The sequence below is a fragment of the Salvelinus fontinalis genome, chromosome 26, assembly GCF_029448725.1.
Source record: "Salvelinus fontinalis isolate EN_2023a chromosome 26, ASM2944872v1, whole genome shotgun sequence".
NCBI classification, from domain to species: Eukaryota; Metazoa; Chordata; class Actinopteri; order Salmoniformes; family Salmonidae; genus Salvelinus; species Salvelinus fontinalis.
Genome location: NC_074690.1, coordinates 21,834,237 through 21,848,840, shown reverse-complemented (window position 1 = coordinate 21,848,840; position 14,604 = coordinate 21,834,237). Strand labels below are relative to the sequence as shown.

At 43.3% G+C, this 14,604-nt stretch overlaps 1 pseudogene; it reads right to left on the bottom strand.

The window, feature by feature from the left end:
• Positions 1–5,587, bottom strand: part of LOC129824595 (dihydropyrimidine dehydrogenase [NADP(+)]-like) — a 197,267-nt pseudogene extending 191,680 nt beyond the window's left edge.
• Between the last annotated feature and the right edge of the window lie 9,017 nt (positions 5,588–14,604).

Below are 14,604 nucleotides of genomic sequence, written 5' to 3'. Positions count from 1 at the left end.
TGTCAAGGAAAATGTAAGGAGTAAAAGGTACATTATTTTCATTAGGAATGCAGTGAAGTAAAAGTAAAAGTTGTCAACAATATAAGTAGAAAGTAAAGTACAGATACTCCAAAAAATGACTTAATTTTTAGTACTTTAAAGTATTTTTAATTAAGTACTTTCCACCACTGCCATCGGGTTCTTGGTCACTTCCCTGACAAGGCCCTTCTCCCCAATTGCTTAGTTTGGCCAGCGGCCAAATTAATACAAAATTAAAAATGAAAAGCTGAAATGTTTTGAGTCCATAAGTATTCAACCCCTTTGATATGGCAAGCCTAAATACATTCAGGAGTAAAAAGTATTTTAGGAAGTCTCATAATAAGTTGCATGTGCTCAATCTGTGTGCAATAATAGATTTGAACATGATTTTTGAATAACTACCTCATCTTTGCACTCCACACATACAATTATCTGTAAGGTCCCTCAGTCGATCAGTGAATTTGAAACACAGATTCAACCACAAAGACCTGGGAGGTTTTTCAATGCCTCGCAAAGAAGGGCACCTATTGGAAGATGGGTAAAAAAAACAGACACTGAATATACTTTTGAGCCTGGTGAAGTTATAAATTACAATTTGGATGGTGTATCAATACACCCAGTCATTACAAAGATACAGGTGTCCTCCCTAACTCAGTTGCCGGAGAGGAAGGAAACCGCTCAGGGATTGCACCATGAGGCCAATGGTGACTTAAAAACAGTTACAGCGTTTAATGGCTGTGATAGCAAAAAACTGAGGATGGATCAACAACATTGTAGTTAGTCCACAGTAGTAACCTAAATGACAGATTGACAAGAAGGAAGCCTGTACAGAATAAAAATCTATTAAAACACGCATCCTGTTTACAACAAGGCACTAAAGTAATACTGCAAAATAAATTTGGCAAAACAATTCACTTTTATGTTTGGGGCAAATCCAATACAACTCATTACTGAGTACCGCTCTCCATATGTTGAAGCATAGCGGTGGCTACATCATTGCCACGACTTCCGCCGAAGTCGGCTCCTCTCCTTGTTCGGGCGGCGTTCGGCGATCGACGTCACCAGCTTTCTAGCCATCGCCGCTCCATTTTTCATATATCAATTTGTCTTGTCTTGTTTTCATACAAACCTGGTTTTCATTTCCCCAATCAATCGACTTGTATTTAACCCTCTGTTTCCCATGTTTTCTGTGTAATTGTCTTCATGTTAAGTGATGTTCGCTAAGCGCTTTTACTTCATTGTTCCGTTTTTTGAGTGTGTTTGTTTTGTTGTGCTCCCAGTTTGGAACTATAATAAAGTGCACATTATTTAATATTACTCTGCTCTCCTGCACCTGACTTCGTCTTCATACACACCTTGACAATCATGTTATGGCTATGCTTGTAATCGTTTAGGACTGGGGAGTTTTTCAGGATTAAAGGAACGGAATGGAGCTAAGCATAGGCAAAATCCTAGAGGAAAACTTTCAATCCTGCTTTCCATCAGACACTTGGAGATGAGTTCACCTTTCAGCAGGACAATAACCTAAAACACAGGGCCAAATAGTAAGCACCAAGCAGACAGTGAATGTTCCTGAGTGGCCGAGTTACAGTTTCGACTTAAATCTACTTGACAATCTATGGCAAGACCTGAAAAGGGTTGTCTAGCAATGACCAACAACCAATTTGACAGAGCTTGAACATTTTTGAAGAGAAAATTTGGCAAATGTTGCACAATCCAGGTGTGGAAAGCGCTTAGAGACTTACGCTGCCAAAGATGCTTCTACAAAGTATTGACTCAGGCGTGTGAATACTTATATAAATTAAATATTTCTGTATTTCATTTTCAATAGATTACAAAGTACATATAAAGTGGGTAAAACAGTATGCAAACATTATTAAAGTGATCAGTGTTCAATGACTCTATGTACATAGGGCAGCAGTCTCTAAGGTATAGGGTAGAGTAGCCAGCTAGCGATAGTGTCTGAGGTTTAGGGCAGGGTACTGGGCGGAGGCCAGCTAGTGGTGACTGTTTAACAGTCTGATGGCCTGGAGATTGAAGCTGTTTATGAGTCTCTCGGTCCCTGGTTTGATGCACCTGTACTGTCCGTCTTCTGGATGATAGGGGGTGAACAGGTCGTGGCTTGGGTGGCTGGGGTCCTTGATGAACTTCTTGGCCTTCCTGTGACATCGGGTTCTGTAGATGTCCTGGAGGGCAGGCAGTGTGCACCCGCTTATGTGTTGGGCCGACCACAACACCCTCCGCAGAGCCCTGCAGTTGTGGATGGTGCATTTGCCGTACCAGACGGCGATACAGCCTGACAGGATGCTCGCAATGGTGCCTCTGTAGAAGTTTGTGAGGTTCCTGAGGTTGAAGAGGCGCTGTTGAGCCTTCTACACCACAGTCGGTGTGAATGGACCATTTCAGGTCATCAGTGATATGCACAGGGAGGAACATTAAGCTTTTGACCTTCTCCACTGCTGCCCCGTCGATATGGGTGGGGGCGTGCTGTCACGTTCCTGACCTGTTTTCTTTGTTTTTGTATGTATTTATTTGGTCAGGGCGTGAGTTGGGGTGGGTATTCTATGTTATGTGTTTCTATGTTGGGTTAAATGTGTTGCCTGATATGGTTCTCAATTAGAGGCAGGTGTTTGACGTTTCCTCTGATTGAGATCCATATTAAGGTAGGCTGTTCTCACTTTTTGTTTGTGGGTGATTGTTCCTGTGTCTGTGTCCGTTGCACCACACGGGACTGTTTCGTTTGTTCATTCGTTTGGCTAGTCTTTCCTGTTCGTGCGTTCTTCGTGTCTATATGTAAGTTCTTATGTTCAGGTCAGTCTACGTCGTTGGTTTGTTATTTTGTTGATTATCAAGTGTAGTTCGTGTCAGTGTTCGTCTTGTCAAATAAATTCATTATGTCTACATTCAACGCTGCATTTTGGGTCCAACCCTTACTCCTCCTCCTCTTCCGAGGAGGAGGCATTAGACAGCCGTTACACGTGCTCTCACTGCTGTCTCCTGTAGTCCACGATCAGCTCCTTTGTTTTGTTAATGTTAAGGGAAAGGTTATTTTCCTGGCACCACTCCACCAAGGCACTCACCTCCTCCTTGTAGGCTCAGGCCTACCCCTGTTGTGTCGTCTGGAAGCTTGATGATTGAGTTGGAGACATGCGTGGCCACACAGTCATCGGTGAACAAGGAGTACAAAAGGGGGCTGAGCATGCACCCCTGTGGGGCTCCCGGGTTTAGGATCAGCGTGGCGGAGATGTTGCTGCCTACCTTCACCACTTGGGTTCGGCCCGTTAGGAAGTCCAGGACCCAGCTGGACAGGGAGGGGTTCAGACCCAGGGCCCTGAGCTTAGTGATGAGCTTGGAGGGTACTATGGTGTTGAAGGCTGAGCTGTCGTCGATGAACAGCATTCTTACAGGTAGGTATTCCTCTTGTCCAGGTGGGATAGGGCAGTGGGCAGTGTGCAGTGCAATGGCGATTCCATTGTCCGTGGATCTGTTGGGGCTGAATGCAACCTATAGTGGGTCTAGGGTATCAGGTAAGATGGAGGTGATATGTGAGTGCTATGGAGTGATAGTCATTTAGTTCAGTTTCCTTCGCTTTTTTGGGTAGAAGAACGATGGGGGACATCTTGAAGCAAGTGGGGACAACAAACTGGGACACTGAGAGATTGAATCTGTCCGTAAACACTATAGCCAGCTGGTCTGCGCATGCTCTGGGTACTCAGTTTGGGATGCTGTCTGGGCCGGCAGCCTTGCGAGGATTACCATTAAAGGCTGCATTAACAGTACTTAAATTGTGCTGATTATATTAAAAGCGGGCATGTTTGTGCTTTAGGATGAACTAATAATAACGTGTATGGAAAAATCAACACAAAAAACCTCCATGTGTTCCCGTTCTGGCAGATCCTTGCTCTCGCTCCCTCATTCCCTTCCCTCAGGGTACTCAGATTAGTCTACATATTGTAATCAGCTGTATTTGTCTCCTTCTAACATGAATTGTTGAGGGGATAGGATGTCTATCATCCAGCCTCCATCTCCCTAGGTACAATGAGGGGGGCAGGGGGGTGATAATACTTATCCTGGGGGGTCCTGCTATTGCTAAGCTATCCTACAGCAGGTGGAGATCTTCTTCTTCCTCTTCCCATGTGCATTACACTTCCTCCTCCCATCAACCTTTCCCTCTGACCTCTTAGACAGCACAATGAGTACACTGCGAGTCAGCCTTATTAGACGAAGCCCTTAGAAAACCAACACCTCAGTGACATTTCAGCCGGGGTTACGAAGAGGCACAAGCTTTCATTAAGAAACATTGCCAATGCCAATTTAGGGTGTTGAGAGGGAATCACAGTGGACAGTTGAAAAGTCCTTTATGATTTAGGACCTGCATCTGGAAAGTCCTCCGACATGTTAGCCAAGCTCATTTGCGCTATACAATGCAACATAATTACAATTCCAATTACAACCGCCCGCCACGGTCGCTACAGGGATAACCATTGACATTTTCACTCGAAATTACCAGTTGCATTTATATTCTGCAAAGGATTTGTCTAATCCAACATCTAGGGACTCTATTATTATTAATTAGACAAAATGCTTAGTGTTGGGAATTGCCGACATAATTTAAGCAGCTTATTAATATACAGTCTCTGGTAACAAGATTTTTTTGTATAGTAGAACACTCGCCACATGGTGCGGTGGGACGGGGGGCATTAAAAATGTGCATTTGAATATGGTTAGAAGCCTCTGAAGCTGGATCTATGAGTCGATAACCAGAGGAAATGTGCAATATTAAACACATTTAGGGCAGCATCTGCTGGGCCTGGTCTTTCTGATTCATGTCCCATTGAAGCTGATACTGTTGATCGGTACTCCAAAAGGTTTCAATGAGGAACGGAAAGGGAATTGTGACATTTTGAATGATTGTGATATAAACGTAACTACAGCATCGGATCAGATTTTTTTTCTCACTACGTGACCTCTCCAGGGAAAACTCAGGGCCCTAGTTATTTTGCCTGGGTCTAGAGTTTTCCTGAGGTTGTCATTGGGTCAGGAAAAAATTCTGGCCATAGAGATGAACATAATGACGAGTATAATGAAAAATGGGAAAGAGGGTACACATGACGGACTTCCATCACAGCTCTTCTCTGGGTTTCTATTCCAGCGTTTCTTCTCGATCTTCTTCGCGGCCGTTGAGTGGATGGCAGCGTGGGTCTACCCCCTCGGGTTCAGGGACAGGATACTATATGGCACTGTCACGCCTGCTCCTGCTCTTCTGGCTCCAGGCTGCCCTGCATTACGCACTCCTGCCACCATCATTTACACATACCTGCCTTCCCTCGTCACATGCTTCAACGATATTGGATTCACCTGGACTCACTCAATCTCCGGTTTATTACCTCCCCTATATTTGTCAGTTCCCCAGCTCTGTTCCCCGCTGCTGCATTGTTTGTCATATGTGCGCGTTACCCGTGCGCTGACGCTGTTCTTGTCTTGTTCTATGTCTGTTCCCGAATAAATGTCTGACTACCCGTACCTGCTTCTCCTGTCCGGGGTCGGCTCTTACAGGCACATTGAACATAGCTCATCAACGCAGTGCAGCCTTATTGAACTAATACACTATCACAGCTTATTGTGAACTAGACAACGTTGTTGCAACACCACAGAGGTCTCAGTATTGAGTGGGTTTGAGAGTAGTACAGAGAAGCAAATAAGAGAGGGCATTGAGGCACATACAGTAGGAATTGTTTTATGAAGAATTATCAATGGTAGGATGGAATTTTTATGTGTTTTAATATAGCATATATTTTTATTTTGGCTACATGTTTATGGAGAGAAAAATATATTTCTACACTCTGGAAATAATCAAAGTCAATCATTTTATAAATGTTCAGTGAAATGAAATGTGTAACTCTAAAGAGAGAAAATGTCTAATTGTGGCAAAACACCATCGGATTGTGACAACAACCTATGTTAATCATACAACACATTAATGTAATTCCTTTTTTATGACTAACGTCAAGAAAGAAAGTACCACCTAGGCCTAGTTTAGATAAGGAGGCAAATGGACTGTGACAACAGAGACACATTGAGACTGAATAGATTCTGATACTGCATTTCCTCCAGCTCTGACACACAGCGCCCATTGATTCAAGTTGCCAGTCAAATTTTCATGGTACGTTCAAGTCTTTCAAGACTGGCACAAATGTAAAGTAGGGTCCTCTGTTCTGATGGCAAACACAATTAGCAACCAGTGCTAAATGAGGGAAAGGAGGGAAGGGGGGGTGGGCCTGAAGAAAAAAGGAAACAGCCATTACCGGCACACTAATACTAATTTAATGCTCTTCGCAGTGTAAAGGGAAACCATGTCTGTATTCATTTCAGTGCACACGGAGAGCACGATCAGACAAAGGGCAGAAAAGAAGGACAAGCACAAATTGAAATGAGCCTCCCTTTGGTCCTGGTCCCAAACTGGGACTTGAAGGCAGCGTGTGAGGTTGGTGTCAGACAGATAATAGTAATTGAAACGCTTGATAACACACAAAGCAACCAGATCCAAGATGTGAGTGCAGGCTGCTGTCATTCAACTGGCAAAGTTGAGGTATTTATAATAAATAAATAAAAATAGTATTATTGAAGGCACTAGTTAAATCCACTTCAGTCAGTGACGCGTTAAAGACGGATTGTGACGATTGAGACATGGATTGTGTATTTGTGCCATTCAGAGGGTGAATGCGCAAGACAAAATATTTAAGTGCCTTTGATCGGATTATAGCAGTAGGTGCAAGGCACACACGTTTTTGTCAAGAACTGCAACGGTAGTGGGTTTTTCACGCTCAACAGTTTCCAGTGTGTATCAAGAATGGTCCACTACCCAAAGGACATCCAGCCAACTTGACACAACTGTGGGAAGCACCGGAGTCAACATGGGCCAACATCCCTGTGGAACACTTTCGATACCTTGTAGAGTCCATGCCCCGATGAATTGAGGCTGTTCTAAGGGAAAAAGGGGATATGCAATGCAATATTAAGAAGGTGTTCCTAATGTTTTGGTACGCTCAGTGTATGTTATATGTGACTCGTTTCAGGAAACTAGGCGTATGTCGCGCGTCACTACCTCCCAGAAGAGCCATTTGAACAGAAATGCCTTCTGGAACATGTAAACTTTCATGTGCCTTAATTACAAACTTGTATGCCATCTGTAAATATAAATAAAATTGTTAAATTATGAGCCTAGTTGATTTAGCCACAGAAAAAGCCAGCAACCGTCCCGCTAGCCATGATTGGCTGCGATAATGGATGGGCTGGATATGCCGAGATATGAGTTTGGATTGGTCTGCCATGTAGCACGCTTGTATCTATAACATGAACATGTCAGTATGTGTACTGAAAACTTTCTAACGCAGCTTTTTTTGAAAGATATCACGTAGTAGAAGTGCATAAGTGTTTCTCTCCACTTTCTGAAGGACCAAGATTGGAGTATGGTAGCTAAAGTGATGAAGAAAATTCTGGCGTTTGATTGCAAATATGCAGACGGAGTCGAAAAGAGAACAAATAGTAAGTTGTTGTATAAAACACCTGTCTCCGGATTACATCTTCAAACTAAGGGCAACCATGGCATCCGTGACAGAGAGGGAGAAGCGTCCATCCATGTATATGACTTCCGGCGCCGACAGAGATGGCCGCCTCGCTTCGCGTTCCTAGGAAACTATGCAGTATTTTGTTTTTTTACGTGTTATTTCTTACATTGGTACCCCAGGTAATCTTAGGTTTTATTACATACAGTCGGGAGGAACTACTGAATATAAGCGCAACGTCAACTCACTATCATTACAACCAGGAATATGACTCTCCCGAAGCAGATCCTGTGTTTTGCCTTCCACCCAGTGCAATGGATCTGATCCCAGCCCGCGACCCTAAACAACTACGCCATAAGAGGGGCAAACGAAGCGGTCTTCTGGTCAGGCTTCGGAGACGGGCACATCGCGCTCCACTCCCTAGCATACTACTCGCCAATGTCCAGTCTCTTGACAACAAGGTTGATGAAATCCGAGCAAGGGTAGCATTCCAGAGAGACATCAGAGACTGTAACGTTCTTTGCTTCACGGAAACATGGCTCACTCGAGAGACGCTAACGGAGTTGGTGAAGTCAGCTGGTTTCTTCACGCATCGCGCCGACAGAAACAAACATCTTTCTGGTAAGAAGAGGGTCGGGGGGGTATGCCTTATGATCAACAAGACGTGGTGTGATCATAACAACATACAGGAACTCAAGTCATTCTGTTCACCTGACTTAGAATTCCTCACAATCAAATGTCGACCGCATTATCTACCAAGGGAATTCTCTTCGATTATAATCACAGCCGTATATATCCCCCCCCCCCCCCCGAACTTCATCTGACTCTATGTAAACTGGAAACCACACACCCTGAGGCTGCATTCATTGTAGCTGGGGATTTTAACAAGGCTAATCTGAAAACAAAACTCCCTAAATTCTATCAGCATATCGATTGTGCTACCAGGGCTGGTAAAACCCTGGATCATTGTTATTCTAACTTCCGCGACGCATATAAGGCCCTCGCCCGCCCTCCTTTTGTAAAAGCTGACCACGACTCCATTTTGTTGCTTCCAGCCTACAAACAGAAACTAAAACAAGAAGCTCCAGCGCTCAGGTCTGTTCAACGCTGGTCCGACCAATCTGATTCCATGCTTCAAGACTGCTTCGATCACATGGATTGGGATATGTTCCGCATTGCGTCCAACAACAACATTGACGAATACGCTGATTCGGTGAGCGAGTTCATTAGAAAGTGCATCAGCGACGTAATACCCACAGCAACGATTAAAACATTCCCAAACCAGAAACCGTGGATTGATGGCAGCATTCGCGTGAAACTGAAAGCGCGAACCACTGCTTTTAACCTCTACCGAGCACCTACCCCGGGTCCGGGAGCACCCCCCACCCCCCCCACACTGATTAGCATCGCTAGCATAGCGTCACAATTAAATAGTAGCATCTAAATATCATTAAATCACAAGTCCAAGACACCTAATGAAAGATACAGATCCTGTGAATAAAGCCACCATTTCAGATTTTTATAATGTTTTACAGGGAAGACACAATATGTAAATCTATTAGCTAAACACGTTAGCAAAAGACACAATTTTTTTACTCCAACAGTTTTTTCCTGCGTCAGTAGCTATCACTAATTCGACTAAATAAAAATATATATAGCCACTAACCAAGAAACAAGTTCATAAGATGACAGTCTGATAACATATTTATGGTATAGCATAGTTTTTTTTTGAAAAATGTGAATTTTTCAGGTATAAATCACAGTTCTACATTGCAGCTGCAATCTGAAATAGTGCCGACGCAGCCAGAACAATTACAGAGACCAACGTCATATAACTAATTACTTGTCTTAAAACATTTCAGAAAAAATACACAGCGTACAGATATTGAAAGCCCAACATCTGGTGAATCCAAACAATATTTCTGATTTATTAAATGTTTTATAGCGAAAACAAAATGTAGCGCTAAATTAGCATAGCCACGCCAGCCAGAACCAGCTGGGCGCCCCCGACCAGTTCACATGCACGAAAGATATATGAAATAACATCGTAAATTGGGTCTTACTATTGCTGATCTTTCATCAGAATGTTGATCAAGGTGTCCTTAGTCCTGATGAGTCGTTCAATCCATTCATAATGGCAACTTTCCCTCTTCATTTAGCATATGTACTGGTCGACTGGCCAAAGAAAAAAAGTCACAGAACGGAACACGGCAAAACTCCCGAAAAAATTCAAATAATCTGATTAAACTATATTGAAAAAACATACATTAAGATGATATGGTCACATGTATCAAACAAACTTCGAGACGGAGATAGTTTTCATCCGTAACGGCAGCAAAACAGAAGACAATCACACCTACAAATCGCGCGATTCAGAGAACCGGAAGGTGTCGGTCACGCCAAAGAAATAGGTCTTATTTCACGTCAGTACAAGATAAACAAAAAATTTCTCCTCTGACGTCCTCTTGACACCCAGAGGAAGACGAATGAAGTGTGTTTCGGGTCATAGGTGGCGTGACCATATATAGGCAGAGCGTTGAAGCGAGCATACACATCTTGCATTCTTCTTCTTGGTGAGGGAAAGTGCTGTCAAATGACTTCTGTTTCACTTAGAGACAAAATTGAAACGGTTTTAGAAACTATAGATTGTTTTCTATCCAATGGTATTAATTATATGCATATAGTAAGAGCAATAATTGAATAAGAGGTAGTTTAATCTGTAGAGGAAATTATGCTAATGCGAAAACAGCACCCCCTGTATTCTCAAGAAGTTAACCAGGACAAGGTGACCGGAAACATGACCGAATACAAACAGTGTAGCTATTCCCTCCGCAAGGCAATCAAACAAGCTAAGTGCCAGTATAGAGACAAAGTAGAGTCGCAATTCAACAGCTCAGACACAAGAGGTATGTGGCAGGGTCTACAGTCAATCACGGATTACAAAAAGAAAACCAGCCCCGTCATGGACCAGGATGTCTTGCTCCCAAACGAACTAAATACATTTTTTGCTTGCTTTGAGGACAATACAGTGCCACTGACACGGCCCGCTACCAAAACCTGCGGGCTCTCCTTCACTGCAGCCGGGGTGAGTAAAACATTTAAACGTGTTAACCCCCGCAAGGCTGCAGGCCCAGACGGCATTCCCAGCCGCGTTCTCAGAGCATTCGCAGACCAGCTGGCTGGTGTGTTTACGGACATATTCAATCAATCCTTATCCCAGTCTGCTGTTCCCACATGCTTCAAGAGGGCCACCATTGTTCCTGTTCCCAAGAAAGCTAAGGTAACTGAGCTAAACGACTACCGCCCCGTAGCACTCACTTCCGTCATCATGAAGTGCTTTGAGAGACTAGTCAAGGACCATATCACCTCCACCCTACCTGACAGCCTAGACCCACTCCAATTTGCTAACCGATCCAATAGGTCCACAGACGACACAATCGCAACCACACTGCACACTGCCCTAACCCATCTGGACAAGAGGAATACCTATGTGAGAATGCTGTTCATCGACTACAGCTCAGCATTTAACACCATAGTACCATCCAAACTCCTCATCAAGCTCGAGACCCTGGGTCTCAACCCCGCCCTGTGCAACTGGGTACTGGACTTCCTGACGGGCCGCCCCCAGGTGGTGAGGGTAGGTAACAACATCTCCACCCCGCTGATCCTCAACACTGGGGCCCCACAAGGGTGGGTTCTGAGCCCTCTCCTGTACTCCCTGTTCACCCACGACTGCGTGGCCATGCACGCCTCCAACTCAATCATCAAGTTTGCGGACGACACTACAGTGGTAGGCTTGATTACCAACAACAACAAGACGGCCTACAGGGAGGAGGTGAGGGCCCTCAGAGTGTGGTGTCAGGAAAATAACCTCACACTCAACGTCAACAAAACAAAGGAGATGATTGTGGACTTCAGGAAACAGCAGAGGGAGCACCCCCCTATCCACATCGACGGGGCAGTAGTGGAGAGGGTAGTAAGTTTTAAGGTCCTCGGCGTACACATCACGGACAAACTGAATTGGTCCACCCACACAGACAGCGTTGTGAAGAAGGCGCAGCAGCGCCTCAGGAGGCTGAAGAAATTCGGCTTGTCACCAAAAGCACTCACAAACTTCTACAGATGCACAATCGAGAGCATCCTGTCGGGCTGTATCACCGAATGGTACGGTAACTGCTCCGCCCACAACCGTAAGGCTCTCCAGAGGGTAGTGAGGCCTGCACAACGCATCACCGGGGGCAAACTACCTGCCCTCCAGGACAACAACCACCCGAGCCACTGCCTGTTCACCCCGCTATCATCCAGAAGGCGAGGTCAGTACAGGTGCATCAAAGCAGGGACCGAGAGACTGAAAAACAACTTCTATCTCAAGGCCATCAAACTGTTAAACAGCCACCACTAACATTTAGTGGCCGCTGCCAACATACTGACTCAACTCCAGCCACTTTAAGAATGGGAATTGGTGGAAATTTATGTAAAAATGTATCACTAGCCACTTTAAACAATGCCACTTAATATAATTACTCATTACTACATTACTCATCTCATATGTATATGTATATACTGTACTCTATATCATCTACTGCATCTTGCCATCTTTATGTAATACATGTATCACTAGCCACTTTAAACAATGCCACTTTATGTTTATATACCTTACATTACTCATCTCATATGTATATACTGTACTCTATACCATCTACTGCATCTTGCCTATGCCGTTCTGTACCATCACTCATTCATATATCTTTATGTACATATTCTTTATCCCTTTACACTTGTGTGTATAAGGTAGTAGTTGTGGAATTGTTAGGTTAGATTACTCGTTGGTTATTACGGCATTGTCGGAACTAGAAGCACAAGGCTTTCGCTACACTTGCATTAACATATCTGCTAACCATGTGTATGTGACAAATAAAAATTTGATTTGATATATGGGTAAGATAGTCTAGCTAGCTACATTTTCAGATATTACGTTTCTAATTTTGTCAAAGTCGTTTTAATTTCAAGTTAAAGTGTACTGTTAGCTAGCTAACATTAGCTGGCTGGCTCGCTAGCTAACATTACGTGTATGATCTATGTAGTTATATTATTCATATCTCAGAGCCATTTGCATTGCTTGTTTTAGCCTAATGTTAGCTAGCTAACATTGAACCTGGTTGATTAGCTGCCTGCAGATTCATGCAGGCTAGTAGCATCATGAGTAGGGATTATGGTTCATTGTTTAACTAGCTATCTGCATAGCTAAACAAAAGACCCCACTATGCAAGTAACCATTTCACTAGAATGTTCATGATGTCACTGCGACAACTGTCAATAGACGTAGCTGGTAAATTCGCTCTGGCTATCTACTCGGATTTCAGAGCACTCTCGTCTGAATTTGCCAGAGCGCAGAACAACTGATGAATTTACGAATGCACAACACCCTTTGAATTTGGCCAGTGTCAGTAAACGTAATAAAATGTTTACCAGCAGCACAGTTAAAGCCACCAACGCTATGGATAACATAAAAACAGATTAACCATCTCTGAAAGGGCGAGTAAAAGGGTCAGAGTGAGCTGTGCTCTCATTTGTGTCTGGAAGTAGCTAGCAAGCTAGCCAACAGTAGTTAGCTTGGGTACTTGACTGCTAATGTTAGGTCAGAACGCTCGGATCAACCCTACACCTCGGCCAGAGCGTCTAGTGTGCGCTCTGAGTGCTCTGTGAGCAAAACGCTCTGAATTTACAAACGGACAATCTGACAACTCTCAGAGCGCACTCTGAGCCTACTCTGGCACTCCAGATGAAATTTACGAACACACCCGTAGTATAAACTAGGCTTTAGTCTTGAAATATTTGTCTGTTTAGTACATGGCCTCACATGTGAAGCCTTAAAGAGATGGGCGTGGCTAAAGCTTTAGAGGGTGTGAACGATTCTGAATGGGTGTAGACAAAGAAGAGCTCTCCAGTAGGTACCAAAATATGTAAGGGCCATTTTCTTAAAAGTTACAAGTTTCTCATCTTTCAAAGCAAAATTACTTTCCCATTGTTCCTCAACTGTAGTGTATGATATACAATTTTCAACTGTAGTGTATGATATACAATTTTTTAGCTCTGAGTCTCTACTTTTATCCAATGTAAAATACACCATTTTAAATGTTGCTATATAAGACCGAATCGAGCCAGTCGGTCACATATTATATATAGAGAGACCTGCATTCCAATGAACATGGTTGAAAGCCCTATAGTTCTTAGCACGTTTTTAAGAGTATAAATTGTGGTATGCTAATATCAAGTGAATTAGTAATAACTAATGGCACGAACAACAACAAAATGCTTTCTACAATTGTGTTCTTCTATTCAAGATTACAGAGGGAGAATGAACAGGTCAGCCAAACCTGAAGCAACAATTTATACTTCAGTGAGAAACAGATTTTTCTATCATGCAAGGTCAATCTATTATTAAATCCACTATCAAGATACTGTATGTAAGGGAAGGGGAGAGAGTACGCTCTGTATTGAGCCTAGGGGACAGTGCTTGTTGTGTGGGAACAGTGGTATTATTTTGAGATGAGGAGGATATTTGTGCTATTCTTCATCAGACTTTGCATAAGATTCAATTACTATTCACGTCTATACTTAGACCACAACCTAAAAACACCAGGGGCCTCATTCATCAATAATGCGTAGAAACTATTCTAAAATACCACTTTGAACAGAATTTAGATTGGTCGTACACATAGATAAACTGTGATTTATCAAACAATCCTACTAGCATCATACGCACACCGGTAGGCGATAACCATTGATAAATACCAATTGTTCTCAGCCTCAGTACTCATGCTCGACTTTGGCTGTTTGCATTTCGATACACCCCTAGTTAACCATACATGGTCAAAATCACCCCTGTAAAGACTGTGGGGAATATACAACGTCGTACGATGAAATACAATGGCCTTTTTCTGAGACTGAAATAGAGGTGCTGGTGTCAGAGATTTAGTACAAGCAAAACGTTTTATTTAGCTCGCTCAGTTGTGGCTGG